The following is a 20,096-nucleotide window of genomic DNA, read 5'->3' as shown; positions in this document are numbered from 1 at the left end:
ACAATAAGCCAGATTACACTGATTGCATTTGGTAGGTAAAGTTCCTCTTGCAATCATGTCTTGTCCTCAGAAGGTGTGGCACACACCAAGGCCCCACCCTTCCGTCTCTCTGCTTTTCCTCCCCCACATTACCTTAATTGTCATTAATTGTCCTCATATCAAAATTGAGTACATAGGATTCATGCTTCTCCATTCTTGTTATGGTTTACTAAGAATAATGTCTTCCACTTCCATCCAAGTTAATACGAAAGATGTAAAATCTCCATGTTTTTTTAATAGCTGAATAGTATTCCATGGCATACATATACCACAGCTTGTTAATCCATTCCTGGGTTGGTGGGCATTTAGGCTGTTTCCACATTTTGGCGATTGTAAATTGAGCTGCAATAAACAGTCTAGTACAAGTGTCCTTATGATAAAAGGATTTTTTCCTTCTGGGTAGATGCCCAGTAATCGGATTGAAGGATCAAATGGGAAGCCTAGCTTGAGTGCTTTGAGGTTTCTCCATACTTCCTTCCAGAAAGGTTGTACTAGTTTGCAGTCCCACCAGCAGCGTAAAAGTCTTCTCTTCTCTCCACATCTATGCCAGCATCAGCGGTTTTGAGATTTTGTGATATGGGCCATTCTCACTGGGGTTAGATGGTATCTCACGGTGGTTTTGATTTGCATTTCTCTAATAGATAGGGATGATGAACATTTTTTGATTTGTTTGTTAGCCATCTGTCTGTCTTCTTTAGAGAAGGTTTTATTCATGACTCTTGCCCATTGATATATGAAATTGTTGGCTTTTTTCATGAGGATTAATTTGAGTTCTCTATGGATCGTAGTTATCAAGTTTTTGTCTAATACAAAATATGCAAATATCCTTTCCCATTGTGTACGTTGTCTCTTTGCTTTAGTTGTTGTCTCCTTAGCCGTACAGAAGCTTTTCAGTTTAATGAATTCCCATTTGTTTATTTTTGTTGTTGCAATTGCCACGGCAGTCTTCTTCATGAAGTCTTTGCCCAGGCCAATATCTTCCAGTGTTTTTCCTGTGCCTTCTTTGAGGATTTTTATTGTTTTATGTCTTAAATTTGAGTCCTTTATCCATCTTGAATCAATTTTTGTGAGTGGGGAAAGGTGTGGGTCCAGTTTCAGTCTTTTGCGTGTGGATATCCAGTTCTCCCGACACCATTTCTTGAATAGGGAGTCTTTCCCCCGAGGTATGTTCTTGTTTGTTTTATCAAAGATTAGGTGGTTGTAAGATGTTAGCTTCATTTCTTGGTTTTCTATTCAATTCCAAGTGTCTATGTCTCTGTTTTTGTGCCAGTACCATGCTGTCTTGAGCACTATGGCTTTGTAGTACAGACTAAAATCTGGCATGCTGATGCCCCCAGCTTTATTTTTATGACTAAGAACTACCTTAGCTATATGGGTTTTTTTCTGGTTCCATGGAAAACGCAGAATCATTTTTTCCAAATCTTGGAATTACGATGTTGGTATTTTGATAGGAATGGCATTGAATAAGTAGATTGCTTTGGGACGTATAGACATTTTAACAATGTTGATTCTTCCCATCCATGAGCATGGTGTGTTCTTCCATTTTTTAAAATCCTCTGCTATTTCCTTTCTGAGGATTTCATAATTTTCTTTATAGAGGTCCTTTACCTCCTTCGTTAGGTATATTCCTAGGTGTTTCATTTTCTTTTAAACTATGATGAAGGGAGTTCTGTCCTTAATTAGCTTCGCGTCTTCACTGTTATTGGCATATACAAAGGCTACTGACTTGTGGACATTGATTTTATATCCTGAAACATTACTGTATTTTTTGATGACTTCTAGGACTCTTGTGGTTGAGTCTCTGGGATTCTCTAAGTATAGGATCATGTCGTCAGCAAAGAGGGAGAGTTTGACCTTCTCTGCTCCCATTTGGATTCCCTTTATTTACTTGTCTTCCCTAATTATGTTGGCTAGAACTTCCAGAACTACGTTGAATAGTAAAGGTGACAGAGGACAACCTTGTCTGGTTCCAGTTTTAAGAGGAAAAGCTTTCAGTTTTACTCCATTCAGTAAAATATTAGCTGTGGGTTTGTCATAGATAGCTTCAATTAGTTTTGGAAATGTGCCACCTATGCCTATACTCTTCAGTGTTCTAATTAGAAAAGGATGCTGGATTTTATTAAATGCTTTTTCTGTATCTATTGAGAGGCTCATATGATCTTTATTTTTGCCTCTGTTAATATGGTGGGTAACGTTTATGGACTTGCGTATGTTAAACCAGCCATGCATCCCTGGGATGAAACCTACTTGATCATGATGTATGACTTTTTTGATGATAAGCTGAAATCTATTGGCTAGGATTTTGTTGAGGATTTTTGTATCTATATTCATGAGTGAGATTTGTCTGAAATTTTCCTTTTTGGTTGGGTCTTTTCCTGGTTTTGGTATCAGGGTGATGTTTGCTTCATAGAATGTGTTGGGGAAGATTCCTTTTTCCTCAATTTTTTGGAATAATTTCTGCAGTACAGGAATAAGCTCTTCCTTGAAGGTTTGATAGAATTCTGGTGTGAAGCCATCTGGACCAGGGCATTTTTTGGTTGGAAGATTTTTTATTGTTTCTTTGATCTCAGTGCTTGAAATCGGTCTGTTCAGGAGCTCTATTTCTTCCTGGTTGAGTCTAGGGAGAGGGTGTGGTTCCAAATATTGATCCATTTCCTTCACATTGTCAAATTTCTGGGCATAGAGTTTCTGCTAGTATTCAGAGATGAACATTTGTATCTCTATGGGATCACTTGGTATTTCCCCTTTATCATTTCTGATTGAGGTTACAAGAGATATTACTTTTCCATTTCTTGTTATTCTGTCCAATGGTTTATCTATTTTATTAATTTTTTCATAACAACTCTTTTTTTCATTATTTTTCTGAATGATTCTTTTGTTTTCAATTTCGTTGATCTCTGATTTTATTTTGGATTTTTCTTCTCTTCTACTGACATTAGGCTTACATTGTTCTTCTTTTTCCATCTTCATATGATGGTTTGTGAGTTTGTTCATGCGTTCTCTTTCTGGTTTTCCAATGTAGGCATCTAAAGCGCTAAATTTTCCTCTCAAAACTGCTTTTGCAGTATGCCACAGGTTTTGTTAGCTTGTGTCTTCATTGTTGTTATGGTCAAGGAAGTTAATGATTTCTTGTTTTATTTCTTCCTCCACCTATCTGTTTTTCAACAGAAGATTGTTTAATTTCCATGTCTGTGTTTGGGGTCGAACTTTTTTGTTAGAGTTGAGTTCCACCTTTAGTGCGTTATGGTCTGAGAAGATACAAGGTAAAATTTCAATGCTTTTTATTCTGTTGATATTTGTTTTGTGTCCCAGGATATGATCAATTTTGGAGAATGGTCCATGAGGTGATGAGAAGAATGTGTATTCTTTATCTTTGGAATGGAGTGTTCTATATGCGTCTATCAAGCACAGTTGTTCTAGGGTCTCATTTAATTCTCTTATGTCTTTGTTTAATTTCTGTTTAGAGGATCTGTCCAGCTCTGTAAGAGGAGTGTTAAAGTCCCCTGTTATGGTATTATCAGATATCATATTGTTCAGACTGAGTAAGGTCTGTTTTAAGAATCTGGGAGCATTTAAATTGGTTGCATAAATATTTAGAATTGAAACATCTTCTTGTTGTATTTTTCCCTTGACCAATATAAAGTGACCATCTTTGTCTTTTTTGACTTTAGTTGCTTTAAATCCACATGTATCTGAAAATAAAAACGCAACTCCTCTTCTGTTCTTATTTCCATTTGACTGAAAAATTGTCTCCCAACCCTTGACTCAAAGTTTTAATTTGTGTTTTGAAAACAGGTGTGTTTCTTGCAGACAGCAAATGGATGGCTTGTGTTTTTTAATCCAGTCAGCCAATCTATGTCTCTTCAGTGGAGAATTCAAGCCATTAACATTTATTGAGATAATTGATAAGGGTGGTAATATTCTATTCTTCTTATTTTGTAAGAGTCCATTGCTTAGTTTTATGTTTGCATCAGTGTGGAGGTTAGGTTCTGTCCTTTAATTTGTGAGTTCTTACTTTGCTGCTGATTCATTGTAATGGTCAGTGTGTAGAACAGGTTGAAGTTTTTCCTGCAGAGTTGGTCTTGTTGTGGTGAATTTCCTCAATGTTTGTAAATGATTTGATTTCTCCATCAAGTTTAAATCTTAGCTTAGTAGGGTACAAAATTCTGGGCTGGAAATTGTTCTGTTTAAGTACATTAAAGTTAGATGACTATTGTCTTCTTGCTTGGAAAGTTTCATTAGAGAAGTCTGCAGTCACTGTGATGGATTTGCCCCTGTAGGTCAACTGGCGCTTACTTCTGGCAGATTGCAGAATCTTTTATTTTGTCTTGACTTTGGACAGTTTCATCACAATGTGTATTGGAGAAGTTCGGTTAGAGTTGAGGCAACCTGCAGTCCGATATCCCTCTGAAAGCAGCGTTTCAGAATCTTTGCTGATATTTTGGAAATTTTCATTTCTAATATTCTCTCGTATGACTTCCATTCCTCTGGGGCATTCTTCTTCCCCTTCTGGGATTCCTATAACTCGTATGTTGGAATGCTTCATAAGGTCACATAATTCTGACAGTGAACGTTCTGCTTTCTCTCTCTTCTTTTCTGCCTCTTTTACTATCTGAGTTATCTCAAGAACTTTGTCTTCTACCTCTGAAATTCTTTCCTCTGCATGGTCTAAACTGTTGCTGATACTTTCCATTGCATCTTTAAGTTCCCTCATTGACTGCTTCAGTTCCTTCAGCTCTGCTATATCCTTTTTATATTCTTCATGTCGTTCATCTATTATTTGATTCTGTTTTTGGATTTCCTTTTGGTTATTTTCCACTTTATTAGCAGTTTCCTGCACTGTTTCCATCATTTCCTTCATTGTTTTCATCATGTGTTTTCTAAATTCCCTTTCTGTCATTCTTAACATTTCTTTATAGGTGGAATCCTCTGCAGTAGCTACCTCATGGTATGTTGGAGGGGTTGTTCTGGACTGGTTCTTCATGTTGCCTGGAGTTTTCTGCTGATTATTCCTCATGAGTGATTTTTTTTATCTGTTTCCTTGTCCTCATTTTTATTTCACTTCCTCTTGCTCTTTAAGTTCTCGTGCCTGTGGACTAAGGTTTCAATGAGTTTTTTCCGTATAGGACCAGAAGGATGAGAACGTTGAAAAGAAAGAAGGAAATAACAAAAAGAAAATAGAGAAAGGAGAGGGGGTGCGTAAAAGAAATATTGACAAAAAGAAGAGAGGCACAGAAAGAGGGAGACAGAGCAATATAGGTGTGGAGTGTGGTACTTTGACACAACCTTAAAATACCCCAACCTCTGGGGGTGCCCAGTTGGGTTGTTCCCTGGAGGTCAGCAGCTCTTTGCTAACCTGGTCAGACACAGTACCCCACCTCCTCCAAGTAGAGAGGAAAGACAAAACTGCTATAACTCAAACCAAAACAAGCAAAGAGAAAACTTTACAGGATAAAATTGGGTGAAAAAACTAATAATAAGGGTAAAAGCACTAGCAAAAATGAAGTTCTAATTATTGTAAAAGGCTGCAATGGGAAATTGTATTTATACTAGAAAACTGGAGAAAAGAAATAAAAAAATCTGTATGGAAAATGTTGAAATTAAAAAAAACAACAGGAACATCAAAATAAACAAAAAACAAACAAACAAAACAAAAAAAGAAAAAACAATCAATAACAAAGCAGTATATATATAATATGTTGTTGAATATTGTCTGGGAACAGGTGGTTTTCTGGGGTATGAGATGTTAATTACAATGCTGATATGACCGGAGGCTTCCGCTGATATTTCAAACCTCACAGGATGGACACCTTAAGTCTCTTTACGGCCCTCTGAAAAGGCACTTTAAACTTCTAATCTTGCTAAGGAGAATCTTTCCCAGGAAAGTACTTGTCGCTGGAATCACTGGTGAAGTGGCTATCCACTTACCCAGTATGCCAAAACTGGCCTCACTCTGTCTCTGAGGATTAGGGCTGTAAGGCGCCTCAGACCCCACCTTTAGGCTGCTCAGTCACTAGGGTACTAGTTCCCGCCTGATCCTTGTTCTGCAACCCCTTGGGCAGACCTTTTTGGGGCAGTTCTCTCAGAATGGCTCCCTGCGGCCCACAGCTAAACACTATTAGCTCCATCCATCCATCTCAGTGGCTCAGTCTGGGGTCCCAGACAACAGCCAAAGTTCTCCGCCCTCCTTCTCAAGTTCTCCCCAAGGTAGTTCAACTGAGTGCCAAGTCCAAAAACACAAAATAGTTCACCGGTAAGGCCCTTTCCGGTTTGCAGTCTCGCTGCTACTGCCCTTACAGTTATCGATGGAATTTGACCAATCGAGCACATGTGATTACTTGCCAGTTTTCCCCTGTTTTTTGCCTTCTCTTGGTGTCCAAAAGTCTCTCGCTGACTCCCCGTATCCTCAAAGGGATGTTTATAGGCAGATTCCACCAGCCAGAGATGCCTGGAGTCTTATCTCCCTAGACTCACGGTGCCTAGATGTAAGGAAGCTATTACGTGAATGCCATCTTGCTTTCCCTCCCCGGGGCTAGATTCTAACCCGCCAGCTGTGGTGTATGTGGCTGGCACCCTAGCCTCTTGGCTACAGGCACTGAGCCCAATTTCTTAACATTTTTTTTTTTTTTTTGAAACAGAGCCTCAAACTGTCACCCTGGGTAGAGTGCTATGGCATCACAGCTCACAGCAACCTCCATCTCCTGGGCTTAAGTGATTTGCTTGTCTTAGCCTCCCAAGTAGGTGGGTCTAAAGGCACCTGCCACAATGCCTGGCTTTTTTTTGGTTGTAGTTCTCATGGTTGTTTCTCAGGTCCGCGCTGGATTTGAACCTGCCAGCTCTGGTATTTGTGGCTGGCACCTTAGCTGCTTGAACTACAGGCTCCGAGCCCCAATTTCTTAACTTTAATGTAGTTAAATTTATCTACTCCATACATTTCTTATATATTCTGTCATTGGGGAGTTACGGTATTCCTAAGCATATATTAAATTCTCTCTTGTTACAAAATCACTCTTACAAACTTTTCTCAGACAGTTTCTCACTCTACCACCCTGGGGTCAAGATTGGAGATCATAGCAACATCAAACTCTTGCTTTCAAGTGATCCTTTATTTTCAGCCTCCTCAGTAGGTGGGACTAGAGGGATCTGCCACAGTGTGTGGGTAGTTTTTCTATTTTTACTAAAGAAGGGGTCTTCATCTTTCTCAGGGTGCTCTTGAACACCTGAGTTTAGGTGATCCAACAGCCTTGACCTCCTAAAGTGATTAAGATTAACAGATATGCGCCACCATGCCTGTCATAAATAACCTTTATTTTATAACTATCTCTTGCTTAGGTTATGCTTATCAGGACTGTATTATGTACACACACCCACAGACACAGAAACACAGCAGGCCTTTGCAAGTTGACCACTCAAGGAATTGTAAAATCTGGCCCACACACATAAGTGGTTAGCATAAGGAACTTGGTTTAGTGTACTGATACTTACTTTTGGTGCATGCCCAGTCTATGTACATTAGGTGAACTTAGGGAGGTGTTCAATGTAGGGAGGTGGTCAATTGCAGATTCTCGTGTCTGTATATATTTACATATACACACAGATAGATATATGAACCCCCCCCACACACGCACACACACACACACACACACAAAGTTCCAGGGTCTTCAGGCCTGTCTCCTTTATCATGAGTAAGTATCTCCCTTCAGGTCTCTGAATAGGTGGGACCAGCCCCAGATCATGGCTCGGAGAAATTGGAGATGCCCACATAATCACTTCAGAATTCTCAGTAGGGCTTGGCACCCATAAGCCAGTGGTTGTGGTGCTGGCCACAAACAACAAGGCTGGAGGGTTTGTACCCAGCACAGGTTAGCTAAACAACAACTACTGCAACAAAAAAATAGCCAGGAATTGTGGCAGATGCCTGTTGTCCCATCTACTTGGGAGGCTGAGGCAAGAGAATCACTGAAGCCCAACAGCTGGAGGTTGCTGTGAGCTGTGACACTGTAGTACTCTACCTATCACAACACAGTGAAACTCTGCCCCCACCTCAAAAAAATAAAAACAATCAAAATTCTCAGTGGGAGAATTTTATTTTAGTGTTCATTCTGAGTATGATGTATCATATTTCATTGTGATTTTGCTTTGCATTTCTTTAGTAGTTACTGCTTTTGAGCACCCTTTCTAATGCTTCTTGGCTATTTATATATCTTTTTTGAAAAATGTCAGTTCAATCCTTTGTCACTTTTTCTTTCTTTTTGTTTTTTTTTAAGAGACAGAGTCTCACTTTGTCACCCGTGGTAAAGTGCTTTGGCATCACAGTTCAGCAACCTCCAGCTCTTGGGCTTAGGTGCTTCTCTTGCCTCAGCCTCCCAAGTAGTTGGGACTACAAGAGCCTGCCACAATGGCCAGCTATTTGTTGTCGTTGTTGTTGTTTCAGTTTGGCTGGGGCCGGGTTGAAACCTGCCACCCTCAGTATATGGAGCTGGTGCCCTACGTACTGAGACACAGGTGCCGCCCTTTCATTTTTTTTTATTGAGACAGAGTCTCATTGTTGCCCGTGGTAGAGTGCTGTGTCATCATAGTTCACAACAACCTCAAACTCATGTGATAAAACAAATATCTTGCCTCAGCCTCCCAGGTAGCTGGGAGTACAGGCGCTCACCACAATGTCCAGCTATTTTTTAGTGAGGAGGTCTCACTCTTGCTCAGGCTCTTCACTAACTCTCCTGGCCTCAGGCAATCCTCCAGTCTCATCCTTCAAGAGTGCTAGGATTACAGCCCTGAGACACCATGGCCAGCCTTATTTTGCTTTTGACTAGAGAGTTCTGTTATGTTTGTTAGGTATGTTTTTTCTGTGTGTTAGGTATGTTAGTTCTGTTATGTTTGTTAGAATACACAATGTTCAAGTTGTCTGTTATCTTATTAATCTTTTTTCTAATCTTTCAATTCATTATTAAAAATGGTGTTTTTTGTAAGGTTATATGGCACACCTCCTGGGTGAGGGACATAACTATAAGTGGGACTTTACCTAACAAATGCAAACATTGTAACCTAATTTAAAAAAATTTTTTTTGAGATATTGTCTCAAGCTGTTGAACTGGGTAGACTGCTGTGGTTTCTTAGCTCATAGCAACATCCAACTCTTGGGCTGAAGAGATTCTTTTGCCCCAGTTATTTTATTTTATATTTATTTATTTATTGTTATTATTATTATTTTTTTTTTAGACAAAGCCCCAAGGTGTTGCCCTGGGTAGAGTGCTGTGTAATCACAGCTCACAGCAACCTACAACTCCTGGGCTCAAGTGATTCTCCTGCCTCCGCCTACCAGGTAGCTGGGACTACAGGCACCTGCCACAATGCCCGGCTATTTCTTGGTTGCAGTCATCTTTGTTATTTGGCCAGCCTGGGCTACATTTGAACCTGCCACCTCGGGTGTATGTGGCTGGTGCCTTAGCCGCTTGAGCTACAGGTGCTGAGCCCAGTTATTCTATTTTTAGTAGAGATGGGGTTCTCGCTCTGCTCAGGCTAGTCTGGAACACATGAACTCAAGCTATCCACCCTCCCAGAGTAGTATGAGTGTATTTGGGAGTCACCGTGCCCAGCATGTGATCCAATTGTTTGTACCATCACATTAATCTGAAATTTTAAAAAAGAGAGAAAAAAAAACTAGTGTCTAAAATTAAAAATGACCATGTGGGTGTTTCTCCCTTTGCTTTTGCCATAATTTATTTCTTATATTTGGAATCAATGGTGTTATACATACTTGTTTATATTTTAGAAGATATGTAAAATACCTAAATGAGGTTGGTGAGTACATGTAATAGATACCGAGGATTCTTTGTAAAGGGGCCTATTCCATTACTACTACATTTTTCTCTTGGCTGTTTAGGCCAAAAGTGTATATTGTCCGATATAATTGTAGCTACTTCACCCACTTAAGAGTTACTATTTGCTTGGCATACAGATTTTTTGTCTTTTTACTTTTAGCCTATTTGAGTCCATAAAGCTACAAGGAGTTTTCTTTAGACCAATATTGTAGAAACTCATTTATTGTAAGTCTATTCAGCCATATCACCTTTTTAGATTATTGAGTTAATTACATTAAATGTAAATGAGTTAAAGTTGCTATTACTTTATTTCTGCTAGATATTTTCTCCTCATTTCTTCTCTTGCTACCTTCATTTCTGTTTTATTGATTTTTGTAATTAGTCTGATTGCTTTCTTAGTTTACTTCAGCTTTTTCAGCATCTGATTCGGAGGCCTCGTGGTCATTATCCAAGGCGTCATCTGCTGAGGGGTGTTCGTCCCCATCAGAGGGGGGTTTTGGTTCTGATTCGGGACGGGGATCCCCTTTTATCTTAGTTACAGGAAAGGCGTGCAACGCCTTTAAAGGTTTTTGTTTTGAGCTATGTTTATGGAACGTTGAGGTGAGGGGGGGATTTTTAGCTCCAATTCTAAAGCAGGTAACTCTTGAATGAGTTTTAAATGTTCCTTCCTTGTTTGGAGTAAGTCCTTAAGGGAGGAGACCTCTTGACATAATTTGCGTTTGACATTTTCAATTGGAGTGTCTACACCTAGAATCAGAGCACAAAATGGAGGGGCAGAATCATAGGAAGGGGGATGATTTAGGACGGAGGGGAAGGGAGGCCAGTCAGAATTGTGATACTTAGCGGTTTCCTCTTCCTGGGTGGTCGTTTCTTTGGGGGAGAGGAAGTCAGGAGGGGGCTCCTCGAGTGAGGGGTATAGGGAATTAACAGGAGGTTTGGGAGGTTCAGGATCGGGGGGAGTGTCAGGCTCAGGCATAGGAACAGAAACAGAAGGGCAGGCTGAGAGTGGTCTGGAGTGTTCTTTAAGCGCCTTCTCCCCTTCTTTAACAACCTCTTGGACATCAGGCCATTGGTTGTAAGTTTTTTAAAATATCATAGATCAAATTCCAGTAGGAAAATGAACAGGGATTTTTTTCGGGGCCGAATGTTCTATAATAATCTTTTAGACAATCACGGACTCTAGTCCATCTCAGAACATCAATAGTGCCTTCTTGGGGGAACCAAGGACAGATATCACCAATAAAAACAAAAAATTTATAGAGATCTTTTTTCTTTACCCGAACTCCTTGTGTCTTGAGGGACTCCTTGAGTCCCTGAAAAAACAATTCATGTTTACTTAACGTTTGTCCCATAAACTCGTTGCTTTCTCTTACCTTGATGGATCAGACTCGCAGGTGGGCAATTCTGCGGCGATCTCAGTGCGGATCTTCACTCACGTCCTTCTTGTGGTGCAGAGATCACAGTGCGGATTTTCACTCACAACTTTTGTGTTGCGGCAATCCAATGATAAGGGTACCCTTACTGGCAGCAACGTTCGATGACACCCACGTACCCTTGCCCCACATTTTGGCGCCATTTGCCCGGCCCACTGGGAATTCAACGGGGACCTGGGAAACAAAGGGGTCAGTCGAATGAGAGGACAAGAGACATGAAAGAATGAGAGCAAGTCAAGAGTCTGATCAAGGTCCGAAGAGTTTATTTTTTCAGCTGGGCTTGTAAGCATTCAAACGAGGAAGTAACTAAGGGGAAAGTACCATTGCTGTTTACGGTTGAATTCCTGAGAATAGTTTGCTTGTAAAATCAAGATAGCAAGGGGCATTTTTGTGATATGTTTTGGCTCCCGGCAGATATAACAATATTATTAATATTATTCAGACTCATATCAAGCTAACTTCAATTGGATGCAAAAATTATAACTATTTATATTCCTTATTTTTTTGTTCTATGGTTTTTGGTTTGTTTTGTTTTTTGTCAGAGTCTCACTCTGTGTCCCTGAGTAGGGTGCTGTGGCATTGTCATAGCTCACAACAACCTCAAACTCTGAGATTAATGAGATCGTCTTGCTTCAGTCTCTTCAATAATAGCTGGAAGTACAGACCCCTACCACAATGCCTGACTAGTTTTTTTTGCTTTGTTTTGTTTTGTTTTCTTTTTTGAGACAGTCTCACTTTTCTCACCTTCCTTATAGTGCTCTGGTGTCGTACCTCACAGCAACCTACGACTCTTGGGCTGGAGCAGTTCTCTTGCTTCAACTCCCTAGTAGCTGGGACTACAGGTGCTTGCCACAGCACCTGGCTATTTTAGCGATGAGGTCTCTCTCTGGCTTAGGCAGGTGTGGAACCTATGAGCTCAGGAAATCAGTTGCCTTGACATCCTAAGTGCTAGGATTATAGGCGTGAGACACCTCGCCCAGCCTTTCTTTCAACTTACTGAAGTCACCAATTTCATCTTGTTACATTTAACACTTATACCATTAACAGAAGTTTCGAGTTAAGATTATGTTTTTGCCTTTGAATTTCAAAGCATGATTTGAAAAGCTTTCTGGGCTCAACACCTATAGCTCAGCAGCTAGGGCATCAGCCAGATACACCAGAGCTGGCAGGTTTGAATCCAGACCTGACCTGATAAACAACAATGACAACTACAGGGCAGTGCCTGTGGCTCAGTCGGTTAGGCACCAGCCTCATATACCGAGGGTGGCGGGTTGAAACCCGGCCCCGGCTGAACTGCAATAAAAAAAAAAATAGCCAGGTGTTGTGGTGGGCACCTGTGGTCCCAGCTGCTTGGGAGGCTGAGGCAAGAGAATCGCTGAAGCCCAGGAATTGGAGGTTGCTGTGAGCTGTGTGATGCCATGGCACTCTACCGAGGACCATAAAGTGAGATTCTGTCTCTAAAAAAAAAAAAACAATGACAACTACAACCAAAACATACCCTGGTGTTGTGGCAGGCACTGGTAGTCCCAGCTACTTGGGAAGCTGAGTCAGGCGTCTTCCTTAAGCCCAAGAGTTTGAGGTTGCTGTGAGCTGTGATGCCCTGGCACTATACCCAGGGTGACAGCTTACAATTCTGTCTCAAAAAACAAAAAATAGGGTGGCACCTGTGGTTCAGTGGGTAGGGCGCTGGCACCATATACCAAAGGTTGTGAGTTGAAACCTGGCCCCAGCCAAACTGCAACAAAAAAATAGCTGGGAGTTGTGGCGGGTGCCTGTAGTCCCAGCTACTTGAGAGGCTGAGGCAGAGAATTGCCTAAACCCAGGATTTGGAGGTTGCTGTGATCTGTGTGATGCCACAGAACTCTACCAACAGCGATAAAGTGAGACTTAGTCTCTACAAAAAATAATAATAATAAATAAATATATAAATAAAAATAAATAAAATAAAAGTGCTTACTGCCCTGTCATTATAATAATACAAATGTTTTACTTAAATGTACTTAGGTTTTTTTTTTCCAGATTTACTTATTGTTACCTAATTTAGCATTGTTCTCAAGCATAATTTCAAAGAAAGGGGTTTCCTTTGAGATTTGTTCTTTCGCAGTTTTCACCATTCATTTATCTTGATAAATGTTTATTTTTTTCTTTATCTTGAAGGGATGTTTTGCAGGATATAGTACATGTGTTTTAAAATTTGTGTTCTTTCAGCATTTTGACTATATCATCCAAGTCTTTTTATTTATTTATTTATTTATTTATCTATCTATTTATTTATTTATTTTTGCAGTTTTTGGCTGGGGCTGGTCTTAGACTAGCCACCTCTGGCATATGGGAATGGTGCCTTACTTCTTTGAGCCACAGGTACCACCCCATCGAACTCTTTTTTGATACGGAAGGTGTGTATCAAAAAATCCACTAGTAATCTCAGAAGAGCGTGCTTACAGATGACACATCTGTTTCCTTTCCTGGCTTTCAGGATACTCTTGTGTGGCTTTCAAATCTTTGATGTTCATGTGTCTTTTTATGGGTCTCTTTGTGTTTCTCCTAGCTGAGGTGTGGTGAGCTTGATATTCTGTATTTTTTTTTCTTTGAAAATTTCTCAGTGTTTTCCCTGTGTTCTTCAAGTTAGGAATTTCTCTTTTTTTAAAGGTTTTCTTTCTTGTTGATATCTCCATTTTTATGATATTACTTAGTTGTTTCTATCATTCCCATTTTATCCATTTACCATCATTAAGGTAAAACTCTTAGATAATTTAGACATCTGTATTTTTTTATGGTTGATTCTACGTTACTTATTTTGTTTCTTTGGGTTATGTCACCCTATTATTTTTTACATGTTCTAATCTTTCATTAATTTTTGAGGATCACAAAAGGCACTTTTATTTTTTTTGAGACAGTCTCACTCTGTTGCCTTCAGTAGAGTGCTATGGCATCACAGGTCACAGCAACCTCAAACTCTGGCTTAAGGGATTCTCTTGCCTCTGCCTCCCAGGTAGATGGGACTACAGGTGCCTACCACAGTGATTGGCTATTTTTTTTTTTTAATTTATTGTTTGGGATTCATTGAGGTACAAGAAACCAGGTTACACTGATTGTATTTGTTAGGTAAATACCCTCTTACAATCGTGTTTTGCCCCCAAAAGGTGTGGCACACACCAAGACTCCACCGCCTTGCTCCTTCCCTCTCTCTGCTCTTCCTTTCCCCACCTTCCACCCTTTTTTCTCTGTCTGTTCTCCTCTTCCCACACCCCTACGATGTCATTAATTGTCATTAATTCTCCTCATATCAAAATTGAATACATAGAATTCATGTTTCTCCATTCTTGTAATGCTTTACTAAGAATAAAGTGTTCCACTTCTATCCAGGTTAATACAAAGGATGTAAAGTCTCTATCTTTTTTAATGACTGAATAATATTCCATACTGTACATATACCACAGCACGTTAATCCATTCCTGGGTTAGTGAGCATTTAGGCTGTTTCCATATTTTGTGCCCAGCTATTTTTTGTTCTAGTTGTCATTGGTGTTTAGCTGGCCCAGGCTGGGTTCAAAACCCCCACCTTCCGTGTCTGTGGCTGGCACCGTAACCACTGTGCTAAGGGCACCAAGTCACATAAGGCACCTTTTACGAAATCCATGATATGCCTTTACCTTACAGGAGGGATTCTGATACAAATTATACTAAAGACTTGAGGCAGTTCAGTATACATTCGGAAAGTGTTTTGCCTGTGGATTTCTGTGGCTATTTTCTAGCTGAAGCATTTTCCTCACATTTCCTCCTAAGAGCTTGTAATCACTTGCTAGACCTGAATCTGTCGATAGTCTTGGACTCTCTGTGGTTCTGTAACAATATTTTACCTTTGTTTTCAGCTCCCCCAGTCAGTTTTATAAAAACTGCACCATTCTTGGGCAGTACCTATGGCTCAAAGAGTAAGGTACTGGCCCCATATGCTGGAGGTGGCGGGTACAAACCCAGCTCTGGCCACAAACTGAAAAAAAAACACCCCGCCCACCACCACCAATAACAAAAACCCCAAAACTGCACCATTCCCTTCAGCACTCTCCCTCTTGGGGGACATAACCTATCTTTAGAAAAGCCCTGAAAAGCCAGTAGAGTTAATGTAGGTGTCTGTTTTTCTTTTATGGAAAAAGTTTACATTCATATGGACAATGCTGTTTTCAGATGGGGGAATGACTGTGGTCTATAAGTAGAACAAACTTTTCTTCTTATATTTTGCACTTTGTCATGATCATTTTTTTCTTATTTGATTTTATATAGTTATATGCTTTTGAGACAGAGTGTCTTTCACCACAGATAGAGTGCTGTGGTATTACAGTTAACAGCAACCTCAACCTCCTGGGCTCAAGAGATACTCTTGCCTCAGCTTCGTGAGTTGCTGGGACTGCAGGTGTCTGCCACTTGCCTCACTAATTTTTTTTATTTTTGGTATAAACAGGGTTTCACTCTGGCTCAGACTGCTCTCAAATGCCTATGTTGAAGCAATCCACTATCGTTCTCCCAGAGTGCTAGGTTTACAAACATAAACCACTGCACACGGCCTGTAAATGCCTCTTCACATTGTGCTCACTTGGTGGGCTAAAAATTCTCACTTCCTTTCTATAATTGCTAAAATGCAGCATGTTTCTTACTTATATCTATCTCAGAAATTATTAGGGCATTTATGCTGTCCTATGCCATCTTATTACTGTGCTGGGCATAATTTTACAGACAAAATTTGTTATGTATATTTATTCCATTGTGATGAAACTCAATGGCATAATTTTGTATTTTTAATTTTCTTTCAGTTATATTTAATCATTCTACCCAGAGCAATTCGCAAGTGCTGGGCGTGAATATGTTATTACCAGAGATAATCCTGAGAAGATATGAAAATGATACCCCTGAAAATTTAAACTCAATAAAAGACTGGGATAGGGTGTGTGAGTATAAGCAGCAGGAAGTATGTTACAATGGACTAGACAAAAGTTTAACAGCTATGCATGGTAAAATCTACCAATGGAGTAAATGTTCTAAAATTGTCAGAATATTATCAAATGTAAATAGACATAAGATGATATATACTGGGGAAATAACATTTGAGTGTAAAAAATATGGGAAAGCCTTAAATCTATGCTCAAACTTTGGTAAACATAAGATAAACCATTTTGTGGAAAAGCAGTGCAAATGTAAAGAATGTTGCAAAGTCTTTCCATCTTGCTCAAGACTATCTAAGCACAGGGGACTTCATACTGCAGAGAAAATCTCCCATTGTCAGAATGATAACAAGTGTCTTAGTCACAGCTCAAGATATTCTAGCTATAAGACAATTTATAATGTAGAGAAACTCTACACATGTAAAGAATGTGGGAAAGCCTTCAACAATTACTTAAACCTTTCTCTACATCAAAGAATTCATTGTGGAGAGAAACTCTATAAATGTGAAGAATGTGGACGACCCTTCCACCAGTACTCAAACTTTTCTTTACATAAAATAATTCATTCTGCAGAGAAACCCTTCAATTGTGAGGAATGTGTCAAATCCTTTAACCAGTACTCACACCTTTCTGCACATCAAACAATTAATTTTGTGGAGAAACCCTATAAATGTCAAGAATGTGGCAAAGCCTTTAACAAGTACTCAACCCTTTCTGCACAACAAACAATTAATTTTGTGGAGAAACCCTACAAATGTCAACAATGCGACAAAACCTTTAAACAGTACTCACACCATTCTGTACATCAAAGAATTCATTCTGGAGAGAAACCCTACAAATGTGAAGAATGTGGAAAAGCCTTTAATGATTCCTTAACCCTTCCTGTACATCAAAGAATTCATTCTGTGGAGAAACCCTACAAATGTGAAGAATGTGGCAAATCCTTTAAGGATTCCTCAACCCTTTCTGTACATAAAAGAATTCATTCTGGAGAGAAACCCTACAAATGTGAAGAATGTGGCAAAGCCTTTAACCAGTACTCAAACCTTTCTGTACATAAAAGAATTCATTCTGGAGAGAAACCCTACAAATGTGAAGAATGTGGCAAAGCCTTTAACCAGTACTCAAACCTTTCTGTACATAAAAGAATTCATTCTGGGGAGAAACCCTACAAATGTGAAGAATGTGGCAAAGCCTTTAACCGGAACTCACACCTTTCTGTACATAAAAGAATTCATTCTGGAGAGAAACCCTACAAATGTGAAGAATGTGGAAAAGCCTTTAATGATTCCTCAACCCTTTCTGTACATAAAAGAATTCATTCTGGGGAGAAACGCTACAAATGTGAAGAATGTGGTAAAGCCTTTAACCGGTACTCATGTCTTTCTGTACATAAAAGAATTCATTCTGGAGAGAAACCCTACAAATGTGAAGAATGTGGCAAAGCCTTTAACCGGTTCTCAGCCCTATCTGTACATAAAAGAATGCATTCTGGAGAGAAACCCTGCAAATGTGAAGAATGTGGAAAAGCCTTTATCCGGTACTCAACCCTTTCTGTACATAAAAGAATTCATTCTGGAGAGAAACCCTACAAATGTGAAGAATGTGGCAAAGCCTTTAAGGATTTCTCAACCCTTTCTGTACATAAAAGAATTCATTCTGGGGAAAAACCCTGCAAATGTGAAGAATGTGGCAAATCCTTTAAGGATTCCTCAACCCTTTCTGTACATAAAAGAATTCATTCCGGAGAGAAACCCTACAAATGTGAAGAATGTGGCAAAGCCTTTAACCGGCACTCAGCCCTATCTGTACATAAAAGAATTCATTCTGGAGAGAAACACTACAAATGTGAAGAATGTGGAAAACCCTTTAACCAGTACTCAAACCTTTCTGTACATAAAAGAATTCATTCTGGGGAGAAACCCTACAAATGTGAAGAATGTGGCAAAGCCTTTAACCGGAACTCACACCTTTCTGTACATAAAAAAATTCATTCTGGAGAGAAACCCTACAAATGTGAAGAATGTGGAAAAGCCTTTAATGATTACTCAACCCTTTCTGTACATAAAAGAATTCATTCTGGGGAGAAACGCTACAAATGTGAAGAATGTGGTAAAGCCTTTAACTGGTACTCATGTCTTTCTGTACATAAAAGAATTCATTCTGGAGAGAAACCCTACAGATGTGAAGAATGTGGCAAAGCCTTTAACCGGTTCTCAGCCCTATCTGTACATAAAAGAATGCATTCTGGAGAGAAACCCTGCAAATGTGAAGAATGTGGAAAAGCCTTTAACCGGTACTCAACACTTTCTGTACATAAAAGAATTCATTCTGGGGAAAAACCCTACAAATGTGAAGAATGTGGAAAAGCCTTTAATGATTCCTTAACCCTTTCTGTACATAAAAGAATTCATTCTGTGGAGAAACCCTACAAATGTGAAGAATGTGGAAAAGCCTTTAACCATTACTCAGCCCTTTCTGTACATGAAAGAATTCATTCTGCAGAGAAACCCTGCAAGTGTGAAGAATGTGGAAAAGCCTTTAAGGATTCCTCAACCCTTTCTGTACATAAAAGAATTCATTCTGGGGAGAAACCCTACAAATGTGAAGAATGTGGCAAAGCCTTTAACCGGAACTCACACCTTTCTGTACATAAAAGAATTCATTCTGGAGAGAAACCCTATAAATGTGAAGAATGTGGCAAAGCTTTTAGGGATTCCTCAACCCTTTCTGTACATAAAAGAATTCATTCTGGGGTGAAACCCTACAGATGTGAAGAATGTGGCAAAGCTTTTAGGGATTCCTCAACCCTTTCTGTACATAAAAGAATTCATTCTGGGGAGAAACCCTACAAATGTGAAGAATGTGGTAAAGCCTTTAACCGGTACTCAAACCTTTCTGTACATAAAAGAATTCATTCTGGAGAGAAACCCTATAAATGTGAAGAATGTGGCAAAGCTTTTAGGGATTCCTCAACCCTTTCTGTACATAAAAGAATTCATTCTGGGGTGAAACCCTACAGATGTGAAGAATGTGGCAAAGCTTTTAGGGATTCCTCAAACCTTTCTGTACATAAAAGAATTCATTCTGGGGAGAAACCCTACAAATGTGAAGAATGTGGTAAAGCCTTTAACTGGTACTCACACCTTTCCGTACATAAAAGAATTCATTCTGCAGAGAAACCCTGCAAGTGCGAAGAATGTGGAAAAGCCTTTAAGGATTCCTCAACCCTTTCTGTACATAAAAGAATTCATTCTGGGGAGAAACCCTACAAATGTGAAGAATGTGGCAAAGCCTTTAACCAGTACTCAACCCTTTCTGTACATAAAAGAATTCATTCTGGAGAGAAACCCTAGAAATGTGAAGAATGTGGCAAAGCTTTTAGGGATTCCTCAACCCTTTCTGTACATAAAAGAATTCATTCTGGGGAGAAACCCTACAGATGTGAAGAATGTGGCAAAGCTTTTAGGGATTCCTCAAACCTTTCTGTACATAAAAGAATTCATTCTGGGGAGAAACCCTACAAATGTGAAGAATGTGGTAAAGCCTTTAACCGGTACTCACACCTTTCTGTACATAAAAGAATTCATTCTGGAGAGAAACCCTACAAATGTGAAGAATGTGGCAAAGCCTTTAAGCATTCCTCAACCCTTTCTGTACATAAAATAATTCATTCTGGAGAGAAACATTACAAATATGAATAGTATGGCAAACCCTTTAACTCCACTTCAAACCAGCCCGTACATTAAAAAAAATGTGATAACATGGAAACTCTAGAAATATGAAGAATATGGCAGTACCTTGCTTGGTGTTCATAACTTACTAAGTTTATAAGAATTTACACTGGAGAGAAATCCTATAACT

General features: G+C 39.5%; 1 pseudogene; it reads left to right on the top strand.

Annotated features, from left to right (window-relative positions):
- Positions 1 to 16,369: 16,369 nt before the first annotated feature.
- LOC128572496 (zinc finger protein 208-like) lies at positions 16,370 to 19,828 on the top strand (annotated as a pseudogene).
- Positions 19,829 to 20,096: the final 268 nt, after the last annotated feature.

The sequence above is a fragment of the Nycticebus coucang genome, chromosome 20, assembly GCF_027406575.1.
Source record: "Nycticebus coucang isolate mNycCou1 chromosome 20, mNycCou1.pri, whole genome shotgun sequence".
Classification (NCBI taxonomy): domain Eukaryota; kingdom Metazoa; phylum Chordata; class Mammalia; order Primates; family Lorisidae; genus Nycticebus; species Nycticebus coucang.
The sequence above is the reverse complement of the archived record's forward strand: the minus strand, read 5'-3'. Positions and strand labels throughout refer to the sequence as shown.